Source organism: Mustelus asterias, unplaced genomic scaffold, assembly GCF_964213995.1.
Source record: "Mustelus asterias unplaced genomic scaffold, sMusAst1.hap1.1 HAP1_SCAFFOLD_196, whole genome shotgun sequence".
Taxonomy (NCBI): domain Eukaryota; kingdom Metazoa; phylum Chordata; class Chondrichthyes; order Carcharhiniformes; family Triakidae; genus Mustelus; species Mustelus asterias.
In genome coordinates, this window is record NW_027590189.1 from 597410 (window position 1) to 610622 (window position 13213).

Consider the following 13213-nt stretch of genomic DNA (forward strand, 5'->3'; position numbering starts at 1 on the left):
GTCCCTGGTGCTGTGAGGCTGCAGTGCTAACCACTGTGCTGCCGTGCCACCCCTCCTTTTTGTGGCCTATTATTCAAATTATGTAAGGCCTTTGCCACTCTTTGAGTGTGTGGTCAAGCTTGATTTGTTGTTTCAATAGCCCATTCATGTGTTCAATCAGGCCAGGCTAGGGGATGTGCAATACCCAATGTATTCCATTCATTGACTCCTATGTGATACAAATGTCATCCCAACTTGATTTTTACACGGTGAGATCTTATTCCTTCGCACCTTATCACATTATTATTCTTGATCACTCGAGCTCTGATCTTTCACTGGCCATGCTAGGGTAGGATTATAACCATTCATTAGAATCTACTCTCGCTTTTCAGTCCAGTGCTACTTGGAGTATACCGTCACTTCAGTGACTATCGGGTCATAGTCCCTCACAGTTCTCATCACAAATTTATGATAAAATAATTTAAACAATGCCTGAGAACGCTTCTTAACTTCTTAATGAACTACCTACCACTGTTTGTTGATTGGTCGGACCCCCTTTTCACAGATTCGGGTATCTCAGCCACTGAACACCAGCCAGTCCTGGAATAAGTTTAATTCTAACTCAATGAGGAAATATTCTCACCAGGTCCTCTGTCAGGGCACTGCTAAGCAGCTTTAATGGTCCATGATTGCAGAAACTGAGCTGTAGTCAAATTTGATTGAGTTTTTTGAAGGGGTAACTAAGAAGATAGATGAGGGCAGTGCAGTTGATGTTGTCAACATGAACTTTAGCAAGATCTCTGACAAAGTACCGCATGGTAGGTTGTTGCATAAGGTTAAAATCTCACGGAATCCAGGGTGAGGTATCTAAATGGATACAAAATTGGCTTCTTGACAGAAGCCAGAGGGTGGTTATAGAGGGTTGTTTTTCAAACTGGAGGCCTGTGACCAGCAGTGTGCCTCAGGGATCAGTACTGGGCCCACTGTTATTTGTCATTTATATTAATGATTTGGATGAGAATATAGGAGGCACGGTTAGTAAGTTTGCAGATGACACCAAGATTGGTGGCATAGTGGACAGTGAAGAAAGTTATCTCCGATTGCAACGGGATCTTGATTAATTGGGCCAGTGGGCTGACGAATGGCAGATGGAGTTTAATTGAGACAAACGCGAGGTGATGCATTTTGGTAGATTGAGCTAGGGCAGGACTTACTCAGTTAATGGCAGGGCGTTGGGGAGTAACAGAACAAACAGATCGAGGGGTACAGGTTCATAGCTCCTTGAAAGTGGAGTCACAGGTGGACAGAATGCTGAAGAAGGCATTCGGCATGCTTGGTTTCATCGGTCAGAACATTGAATACAGGAGTTGGGACGTCTTGTTGAAGTTGTACAAGACATTGGTAAAGCCACACTCGGAATAGTGTGTGCCGTTCTGGTCATCCTATTATAGAAAGGGTATTATTAAACTAGAAATAGTGCAGAAAAGATTTAGTAGGATGCAACTGGGACTGGATGGTTTGAGTTATAAGGAGAGGCTGGATAGACTGGGACTTTTTTCTCTGGAGCGCAGGAGGCTGAGGGGTGACCTTATAGAGGTCTATAAAATAATGAGGGGCATAGATGAGGTAGATAGTCAATATCTTTTCCCAAAAGTAGGGGAGTCTAAAACTAGAAGGCATAGGTTTAAGGTGAGAGGGGAGAGATACAAAAGTGTCGAAAGGGGCAATTTTTTCACACAGAGGGTGGTGAGTGTCTGGAACAAGCTGCCAGAGATAGCAGTAGAGGCGGGTACAATTTTGTCTCTTAAAAAGGTTTTAGATAGTTACATGAATAAGATGGGTATAGAGGGATATGGGCCAAATGCAGGCAATTGGGATTAGCTAAGGGGTTTAAAAAAAAAGGCAGCATGGACAAGTTGGGCTGATGGGCCTATTTCCATGCTGTAAACCTCTATGACTCCATAGTCCAGTCCCATAATGCCTCACATTCAAACTACAGTCCATCAATTATAACAGAATATGTGGCTGTATGTAGCTGCCTCGGCCATAGTCAACCCCAACACTGCCTTCTTGAACTGCGACAATGCCTGAGGTATAGGTGACCCAAAGTGCTGTTAGGGAGGGACTTCCAGCTACACCTTCCAGACTTTCATTAGAATGTAAGTGGGTTCCAGATTGATATATTCCATTCAACCACACCCAAGGTAAGTTATTCCAATTCCGTTATTGTCCAGGACCATATATTTACAATCTCTTTAAAACAGAAATTAAACATTCCCATTTGATTTCAGACAGTAACATATTCTGTTGGATTGATCTTTGTCAATGTCAGGCTGGGGTTGTTCCCCTTGGAGCAAAGGAGGTTGAGGGGAGATTTGATAGAGGTGGACAAGATTCTGACAGGTTTAGATAAGGTGGACAAAGAAAAGCTGTTCCCATTAGCTGATGGGACAAGGATGACAAGCAAATTTAAAGTTTTGGGTGGGATCATAGAATCAGAGAAACCCTACAGTGCAGAAAGAAGCCATTCGGCCCATCGAGTCTGCACCGACAACAATCCCACCCAGGCCCTACCCCCATATCCCTACACATTTACCCGCTAATCCCTCTAACCTACGCATATCAGGACTCTCAGGGGCAATTTTCAGCATGCCCAATCAACCTAACCCGCACATTTTTGGACTGTGGGAGGAAACCCGAGCACCTGGAGGAAACCCACGCAGACACAAGGAGAATGTGCAAACTCCACACAGACAGTGACCCAAGCCAGGAATAGAACCCAGGTCCCTGGAGCTGTGAAGGAGCAGTGCTAACCACTGTGCTACCGTGCTGCCCATGTGAGGAATAATATTTTGATGCAGTGAATGCTAATGACGTGGAACTCGCTGCCTACGAGGGTGGAGGAAGTGGAGACAATAAACAATTACAAAGAAAATTGGATGGGCATTGGGGGGGTTTCAAACAGAAATCCTGACTAAATATCTCTGAACTGCCTAACACCGTCACTCTGTGATCCGTGTGAAATTTGAAACCAGGTATTCACAACAAGACTCAAAGAGCATCAGCCATTGGAAGTAAAGTTGTGAGACCGGCCAGTCCAGCAGAAAGAAACCCTCCGACCCTCCCCATTGACCAATATAATTGAGAGCAGAAACAATAACAGCAGAATCGACCACTGGAATCACTCGTGAACTCGCTGGTGTCTCAACAGCTGGGATGAAAGACTGAATCTCTTTTCACACACAGAGCAGCTGAACGGTCTCTCCCCAGTGTGAACTTGTTGGTGTTTCTGCTGACTGGATGAATCACTGAACCGCTTCCCACAGAGAGCAGGTGAATGGCTTCTCCCCAATGTGAACTTGCTGGTGTGTCCACAGGCTCGATGAAGCTCTGAATCCCGTCCCACACTGAGGGCAGGTGAATGGCCTCTCCCCAGTGTGAACTCGCTGGTGCCTCCGCAGGTGGGATGACTGAGTGAATCCCTTCCCACACTGAGAGCAGGTGAACGGCCTCTCCCCAGTGTGAACTCGCTGGTGTGTCAGCAGGCTGGATGAAGCTCTGAATCCCTTCCCACACTGAGAGCAGGTGAACGGTCTCTCCCCAGTGTGAACTTGCCGGTGCTTCCACAAGCTGGATGACCGAGTGAATCCCTTTCCACACTGAGAGCAGGTGAACGGTCTCTCCCCAGTGTGAACTCGCTGGTGTGTCAGCAGGCTCGATGAAGCTCTGAATCCCTTCCCACACTGAGAGCAGGTGAACGGTCTCTCCCCAGTGTGAACGTGCTGGTGTGTCCGCAGGCTGGATGACCGAGTGAATTCCTTCCCACACTGAGTGCAGGTGAACGGTCTCTCCCCAGTGTGAACTCGCTGGTGTGTCCGCAGGCTGGATGAAGCTCTGAATCCATCCCCACACTGAGAGCAGGTGAAGGCCCTCTCCCTGGTGTGAACTCGCTGGTGTCTCCGCAGGCTGGATGACCGAGTGAATTCCTTCCCACACTGAGAGCAGGTGAATGGCCTCTCCCCCGTGTGAACTCGCTGGTGTATCAGCAGGCTGGATGACAGAGTGAATCCCTTCCCACACTGAGAGCAGGTGAACGGCCTCTCCGCAGTGTGAACTCGCTGGTGTGTCCACAGGCTGGATGAAGCTCTGAATCCATCCCCACACTGAGAGCAGGTGAACGGCCTCTCCCCAGTGTGAACTCGCTGGTGTGTCCGCAGGTTGGAAAACTGACTGAATCCCTTCCCACACTGAGAGCAGGTGAACGGTCTCTCCCCAGTGTGAACGCGCTGGTGTTTCTGCAAGGTGGCTAACAGAGCGAATCCCTTCCCACACTGAGAGCAGGTGAACGGCCTCTCCCCAGTGTGACTGCGCCGATGAGCTTCCAGCTCTGATGGGGCTCTGTATCTCTTCCCACAGTCCCCACATTTCCATGGTTTCTCCATGGTACAGGTGTCCTTACCTCTCTCTTGGGTGGACAATGAGTTGAAGCCTTGTCCACACACAGGACACTGGTACAGTCTTTCCTCACTGTGAATGGTGTGATATTTATTCAGGCTGCGTAACTAGTTAAAGCTCTTTAGTCAGTGCACTGGAACACACTCACTCGAGTGTGGCCGTGTGTTGGTGCTTTTCCAGTCACACTGATGTTTGAATTTTTTTTCAAATCAACAGACTGGACAATCATTTCTCCTTCTAGATTCAAAGGCCGATGATATTCAGCTCCCAAGGAATGTGACTCTGTCAGATCTAGACGTGACATTTGAGATTTCAGCCTGTGGTTCCTCTTTCAATATCCTGTAAAATGAGTTAGAAATAGAAGTAGAAATTCAGAACAGACAATTCTAGTTTCTACGGAACATTCTTTCCTCTCTCATTCCCCAAAAGCTGTGAATCTCCATCCCACACACTCTCCCTCCATTCTCACTCTGCTGTATCTAATATTCACCCTCCCAATTCTCCTGAAGGTGCTGATTGAGGCTGATTGACAGATCCATGCTCACTGCTTCCTGTCCACCACACACAAATCATAAGAAACAGGAGCTGCAGTTGGCCATTCAGCCCATCGAACTGCCTCAACCATTCATTGAGAATTGGCTGATCGACCTCACACTATTTGCACAGCGCCACTATTTCCCAAACTATCATGGAAGTTAGTAAGATAGAGGGTTATCGGTAAGCCTCGTAGCTAGGGACATTTCGGCGTAACTTGTGAGCCGAAGGGCCTGTTTGTGCTGTAGCTTTTCTATGTTCTATGTTCTGTCCCCCATGTTGCTCAATGCCTCAAAAGTTACCAATCTCTCTCTTGAAAATATTTGATGAATGAGGGTCCACAGTCCTCTGGAGTGCAGAATTCAAAAACTTCACCACATCCTTGAGTGAGGAAATCCCTCCTCATCTTAACTTTCACTCCATTTTCCCACTTGTTCTCCACAACGCTTGACTCCTTTATCAATGTAATATCCACCTAACTCATCCTCGAATATCTTCAATAACCCTCAGCTTCCACTGATCCCTGTGGAAGAAAAATCCAAAGACTAATGATTCTAATAAGCAAGAGATGAATAACTGGAAATATATAATATATATACTATTCAGGCTGATTGACAAATCCATGCTCACTGCTTCCTGTCCTGGATGTGGAGATGCCGGCGTTGGACTCGGGTAAACACAGGAAGAAGTCTCACAACACCAGGTTAAAGTCCAACAGGTTTATTTGGCAGCACAAGCCACTAGCTTTCGGAGCGCTGCCCCTTCATCAGGTGAGTGGGATTTCAGTTCACAAACAGGGCATATAAAGACACAAACTCAATTTACAAAATAATGGTTGGAATGCGAGTTTTTACAGGTAATCAAGTCTGAAAGGTACAGACAATGTGAGTGGAGAGAGGGTTAAGCACAGGTTAAAGAGATGTGTATTGTCTCCAGCCAGGACAGTTAGTGAGATTTTGCAAGCCCAGGCAAGTCGTGGGGGTTACAAATAGCATGACACGAACCCAAGATCCAAGTTGAGGCCGTCCTCATGTGTGCGAAACTTGGCTGTCAGTCTCTGCTCAGCAACTCTGCGCTGTCGTGTGTCATGAAGGCTGCCTTGGAGAACGCTTACCCGAAGATCAGAAGCCGAATGCCCGTGACCACTGAAGTGTTCCCAACAGGAAAAGAACACTCTTGTCTGGTGATTGTTGAGCGGTGTTCATTCATCCGCTGTCATAGCGTCTGCATGGTCTCCCCAATGTACCATGCCTCGGGACATCCTTTCCTGCAGCGTCTCAGGTAGACAACGTTGGCCGAGTTGCAAGTGTATGTACCGTGTACCTGGTGGATGGTGTTCTCACGTGAGATGATAGCATCTGTGTCGATGATCCGGCACGTCTTGCAGAGGTTGCTGTGGCAGGGTTGTGTGGTGTCATGGTCACTGTTCTCCTGAAGGCTGGGTAGTTTGTTGCAGACAATAGTCTTTTTGAGGTTGTGCGGTTGTTTGAAGCCAAGTAGTGGGGGTGTGGGGATGGCCTTGGCGAGATGTTGGTCTTCATCAATGACATGTTGAAGGCTCCGGAGAAGATGTCGTAGCTTCTTCGCTCCGGGGAAGTACTGGACGACAAAGGGTACTCTGTCCTCCTGTCCAGTGTTTGTCTTCTGAGAAGGTCAGTTTTTCGCCGTGGCGCATCGGAACTGTCGATCGATGAGTCGAGCGCCATATCCTGTTCTTATGAGGGCATCTTTCAGCGTCTGGAGGTGTCTGTTGCGATCCTCCTCATCTGAGCAGATCCTGTGTATTCGGAGGGCTTGTCCGTAGGGGATGGCTTCTTTAACGTGTTTAGTGTGGAAGCTGGAGAAGTGGAGCATTGTGAGATTATCCGTGGGCTTGCGGTACAGTGAAGTGCTGAGGTGACCGTCCTTGATGAAAATGTGTGTGCCCAAGAATGCAACCGATTCCGGAGAGTAGTCCATGGTGAGTCTGATGGTGGGATGGAACTTGTTGATGTCATCATATAGTTGTTTCAGTGATTGTTCACCATAAGTCCAAAGGAAGAAAATGTCATCGATGTATCTAGTGTATAGCATCGATTGAAGGTCCTGTGCAGTGAAGAGGTCTTGTTCGAACCTGTGCATGAAGATGTTGGCATATTGAGGTGTGAATTTGGTCCCCAAGACTATTCCGTGTGTCTGGATAAAGAACTGGTTGTTGAAGGTGAAGACATTGTGGTCAGGATGAAGTGGATGATTGTAAAATTGCATCTGGAGATTGGCAGTTGTTGGCGTTGAGTACTGAGGCAGTTGCACCAATGCCATCGTCATGGGGGATGCTGGTGTAGAGTGCCGAGACATCCATTGTGATGAGGAGTGCTGCTGGTTCAACTGCTCCATGTGTGCTGTTTCTGAAGGAAGTCCGTAGTGTCACGACAGAAGCTGGGGTTCTTTGTACAATGGGTTTCAGGATGCCCTCGACGTAGCCGGAGAGTTTCTCGCACAGGGTCCCATTACCCGATACGATGGGACGGCCAGGTGTGTTTGCCTTGTGTATCTTCGGGAGGTAGTAGAGATCTCCAACGCGGGGAGTACGTGGGATGAGAGCACGGAGGGTGCTCTGAAGGTCCGGATCAAATGTCTTGATCTGTCTGTTGAGTTGACAAGTGTGTTCTTTGGTCGGATCTGCAGGTAACTGTCTGTAGTTTTCCTCATTGTTCAGTTGTCAGGACACTTTGCAGTAATTCGTTCTGTTCAGCATGATGATTGCCCCTCCTTTGTCTGCTGGTTTGATGACAATGGTGCGCTTGATCTTGAGAGCGCAGATGGCGTTGCGCTGTGCTTGGGTGATGTTCGGGGCTGTCTTGTGAGTGTGACTGATGAATCTGGCATTGACGCACCTCCTGACGGCTTGGGCATACCTGTCAAGTCGAGGGCAGCGGCCTTCCGGAGGAGTCCAATTCGACTCTTTCCTCTTCGGTTGCTGTACCGTGGATCTCTCTATCGGCTGTTCCAGTTCATTGACTATCTCATTATGTTCGCTGTTGGCCTCTTGGGGTTTGTGGAAGAACTCCCGCAGCCTCATTCGCCTGATGAATTCCTCTGTGTCTGCTGCGAGACTGATGGGGTCTATTTTGGTGGTGGGGCAGAAATTGAGAACTTCGATTTCATCTGGTTGAAGTGTGTCCAACAAGTTGACAATGGACTTCCCTGCAGTGGTACTGTTTTCTACTGTGGTACCGGGGGAGGTTTGATTGCTGCTGGTGGTGATGCCGAGTTTCTCAAGTTTCCTGTTCTACCAAATGTGGCATTGTGCCGATGGCTTTGTGCTACCAAATCGCTTCTCGGCCTTTTGGCTAAGATCAAGTGTAGTATGGATCGCCTGCACTTGGTTGGGGTCATTGGGTTACGCTGAGGCTTCATATGTTTCATATGAAGCAATTTTTAAAAGCGGCATCTCGGCCTTTTGGCTGCGATGCAAATGAGCTCAAGTCTTGAAGGAGGATCCTCCCCCTTCTCCAATCAGCTTGACTCATGTAGATCGGGCCCAGAACAGGGTGGTTTTGGTCTCCCGTCATGTCTTGTCAGCCTGGATCGGAAATGTCTCAACTTGTTGAGACTCTGAATTGGATTTGATTTGATTGAATTGGAAAAGTACAAATAAATAAATAAACCTGTTGGACTTTAATCTGGTGTTGTGAGACTTCTTCCTGTTGTGGGCACAGAGAGCTGAAAATCTTCAAGCTGACAGTCACGTTACAGTTTTACATTTGGATATAAATGAGCAGACTGATGGTGTGTGTAATACACTGTATTACCCGGTTATAGATACATAAAGAATGTGAGGAGAATCTTTATTTAGGCAGCGAGTGGTGGGTGACCCAGAAGTTAAAAATTGAAGTGCAAAATGAGAAAAGAAATGGAAAGGGGGAGAAAAGAAAGTGTTTTACTCACAGATGTAGGAGACAGGAGGAAGGCTGAGTCTGTCTGAAGCTTAATCTTCATTCAGAGGGAGAGGAGCAGCAGCAACAATGGACGAAGCTCCATGCGGCCATTGACACAAGGCCCGGACTCTGATTGGCTGGAGGACCATCGCCCATCCGGTCCTTCTGGCAACCATTGGTCAATATGCCGCATGTGGACAATGAGGGGGCGGAACCCGAGCCCACGTGGGGGTGGGCGGGGCTTTGACCGCCAGCCGCGCTGAGCTGGTGTCCAATCCGCAGTGTGCTGCTTCTGTAACCAGTGATATTGCTGCCAATGGGACACTGTGTGCTGGGAACGCCCCTCTGAGTCATTGTGACGGCACAATGGAGCCCTGCCTCAATCACCCAATAGCAATCACTCTGCTCCGCGGTGACGTCTCCGGGTTCAGGCGCGCGGACCCGGGAGCCCCGCCCCCACCCATTGTTCCCCAGTATGTACATTCCACACATTGTTAGTTCAGTCATTTAGACAATTTCAATTCCACTCCGTTATTTTCCAGTTCTGTTCCTGTCCCGCCTGGGGTCACATCTACTCGACCTTTCCTACTCCTGAAGGAGCGCTGTCAGTTCTGGGTTACTAGTCCATAAAAGATGTAAAAGATTCTCCAGCTCTCTTTACCCCTATCCAACTTGTGGACAGTTCTTACTCAGTATTATTTCTCCCAAGCCCTAAATGGGGCGGCACTGCTGCTTCACAGCTCCAGGATCCCGGGTTCGATTCCCGGCTCGGGTCACTGTCTGTGTGGAGTTTGCACATTCTCCTCGTGTCTGCGTGGGTTTCCTCCGGGTGCTCCGGTTTCCTCCCACAGTCCAAAGATGTGCGGGTTAGGTTGATTGGCCAGGTTAAAAATTGTCCCTTAGAGTTCTGGGATGCGTAGGTTAGAGGGATTAGCGGGTAAAATATGTGGGGGGAGGGCCTGGGTGGGATTGTGGTCGGTGCAGACTCGATGGGCCGAATGGCCTCCTTCTGCACTGTAGTGTTTCTATGTTAATTGTCCCAATCCATTATATGATCCATTTTACTGTAATTTTCCTCACTTTGTGAGCATGTGCAGTGTGTTTAATTGGATCCTGATTGTTTTGAACTCAGTTTCTCTGGAGTGTGTGTCAATGCCTTGATGGTGTCACAATGTTGTCTCAATGCCCTGGCCACATTAGCCATTTCATCTCCTGCTGTGTCTCAAGTAGCTGTGTGTGTTTGGGACCCGCTCTTCACTCCATCTCACCATGAATTTAGGCTTGTTATTTTTTCACATGGAACAAATTACATCTGTACACTCACTCCAGTGTCCGAACATCATGTCACACATTCTTAACTCTCAGATTGCTGCTGAAAAGATCAAAGTGAGTGTCTGTCTTTCTTACCTCCCCCTGTTACGGTGCTGATATTTCATGTCGTGGCCGGGCTTTCAAATGTGGATTTCTTTAAAACAAAGTTCATGGATGTAGAAACGTTTCAGAGACCAAGTATTATGCTGGCTTTCCACTGATTTACAACTCAGCTCATACAAAGACCTCACAAAGAACAAAGAACAGTACAGCACAGGAAACAGGCCCTTCGGCCCTCCAAGCCTGTGCCGCTCCTTGGTCCAACAAGACCAATCGTTTGAATCCCTCCATTCCCAGGCTGCTCCTGTGACTATCCAGGTAAGTCTTAAACGATGTCAGCGTGCCTGCCTCCACCACCCTACTTGGCAGCGCATTCCAGGCCCCCACCACCCTCTGTGTAAAAAACATCCCTCTAATATCTGAGTTATACTTCGCCCCTCTCACCTTGAGCCCGTGACCCCTCGTGAACGTCACTTCTGATCTGGGAAAAAGCTTCCCACCGTTCACCCTATCTATCCCCTTCATAATCTTGTACACCTCTATTAGATCTCCCCTCATTCTACGTCTTTCAAGGGAGAACAACCCCAGTTTACCCAGACATCTATTTTTAAATCGTTTTTCATCACTGAGAAACAGGAAACGCCACTCAGACAGATGAGGGAATCGAGTCTCAGCGCGGATCGACTGGACTTTCCGGTAAAGGTCGGGAAGTTATGCGCATGAATGTTTCAGGCCCATAGTAAAAAAGGCTCAAGTGTCAGGAACAGATAATTCTTGATTTTTCTCCATTTCAATGTAGTTGACTTTGTTTAAAAGCTGGCCATAGTCAATCTCAAATTTGCGATCTGTATTACCCGGTGATTCGATTCGTTCTGTTGGGCAGTTATGTTTGCAATTCAGTGATGTTCAATTTCAGAGATATTCAATTCATAATGAAGACATATGTGTTAAATAATGCATTGATATTAAATAGTGAGACAAATACTGAGTACAATTGTACAATGAGCTTTGATAAAGTATCATCTGGACTCGAAACATCCGCCCTTTTCACTCCTTACAGGTGCTGTCAGACATTGTGAGATTTTGCAGCATTTTCTCTTTTCTCATCCGCAGTAATTTGCTTTTATTACTGAGTACAATTGATTGAGATTGTTCGAAGAAAGATGAAAATGAAGCATTAACGAATGAGCAGAAATCATTGCTCCCTTCGATATTTGCCAGAAGAACGATTTTGAATTTTGATGTTCGGGATAAGTCGCAGAATCAGATTGAAAGTAACGGTTATCTTCCTGAATTCAGTGACATGGGCTCTCAGTCTCACCATCGGAACCTGCAGCATCACAGCGTAGTTGAACATTGCAGACAGGCAGATTTGCTCCACTGTCATTCAAGCTGTTTCTGTAGTGTAGTGGTTATCACGTTCGTTTAAGACGCGTAAGGTCCCCGGTTCGGAACCAGGCAGAAACGTTCGTTAAGCTTCCTCATGTCGTGCAAGGAAAAATTGTTGGATTCCAGTTTGGTGCTCATCATTGTCCGAGCCTCGATGTTAAAGGCATGTTATCATTGCTCAGACATGACCCTCAAATGCTTTCTGCATAATAAAAATACTCTTTGTTTTGACGCACTGACAGGAAATTTCGATTTTGACACCGAGCACTTATTCGCATCTCGTTCAGTCTACAACAGAATTTAATGGGTTTATAGGTGCAGACTAATATGGTTAATCACCATCTGAAATATCTGACAGTAGTGTGTGCTCAAAAAGACAGATACAAGTGATACTGTAAGTGAACTCGAGGAAATGGCGCACATTTCACAGAAGATCTATTTTTAAATCGTTTTTCATCACTGAGAAACAGGAAAAGCCACTCAGACAGATGAGGGAATCGAGTTTCAGCGCGGATCGACTGGACTTTCCGGTAAAGGTCGGGAAGTTATGCGCATGAATGTTTCACGCCCATAGTAAAAAAGGCTCAAGTGTCAGGAACAGATAATTCTTGATTTTTCTCCATTTAAATGGAGTTGACTTTGTTTAAAAGCTGACCATAGTCAATCTCAAAATTGCGATCTGTATTTCCCGGTCATTCGCTTCGTTCTGTTGGTCAGTTATGTTTGCAATTCAGTGATGTTCAATTTCAGAGATATTCAATTCATAATGAAGACATATGTATTAAATAATGCATTGATATTAAATATTGAAACAAATACTGAGTACAATTGTACAATGAGCTTTGATGAAGTGTCATCTGGACTCGAAACGTTTTATTACTGAGTACAATTGATTGAGATGATTCGAAGAAAAATGAAAATGATGCATTAACGAATGGGCAGAAATCATTGCTCCCTTAGATATTTGCCAGCAGAACGATTTTGAATTTTGATGTTCGGGATAAGTCGAACAATCAGATTGAAAGTAACGGTTATCTTCGTGAATTCAGTGACATGGGCTCTCAGTCTCACCATCGGAACCTGCAGCATCACAGCGTAGTTGAACATTGCAGACAGGCAGATTTGCTCCACTGTCATTCAAGCTGTTTCTGTAGTGTTGTGGTTATCACGTTTGCCTAACACGCGGAAGGTCGCCGCTTCGAAACCAGGCAGAAACATTCATTAAGCTTCCTCCTGTCGTGGAAGGGAAAATTGCTTGTTTTCAGTTTGTTGCGCATCATTATCCGAGCCTCGATGTTAAAGGCATGTTATCATTGCTCTGACATCACCCTCAAATGCTTTCTGTGAAATAAGAAACGCTTTTTTTTGGACGCACTGACAGGAAAGTTCGATTTTGACACCGAGCACTTATTCGCATCTCGTTCAGTCTCCAACAGAATTTAATGGGTTTATAGGTGCAGATTAATCTGGTTAATCACCATCTGAAATATCTGATCTTAGTGTGTGCTCAAAAAGACAGATACAAATGATACTATCGGTGAACTTAGAGGAAATGGCTCACATTT

At 46.5% G+C, this 13213-nt stretch overlaps 1 protein-coding gene and 1 pseudogene across 1 annotated transcript in view; one reads left to right on the forward strand and one right to left on the reverse strand.

Moving 5' to 3' along the window:
• The window catches only part of LOC144485514 (uncharacterized), a 175567-nt gene that overhangs the window by 69852 nt on the left and 92502 nt on the right, over positions 1–13213 (reverse strand). The gene's annotated exons all lie outside the window — the stretch shown is intronic.
• On the forward strand, positions 8281–8460 carry LOC144485525 (U2 spliceosomal RNA; annotated as a pseudogene).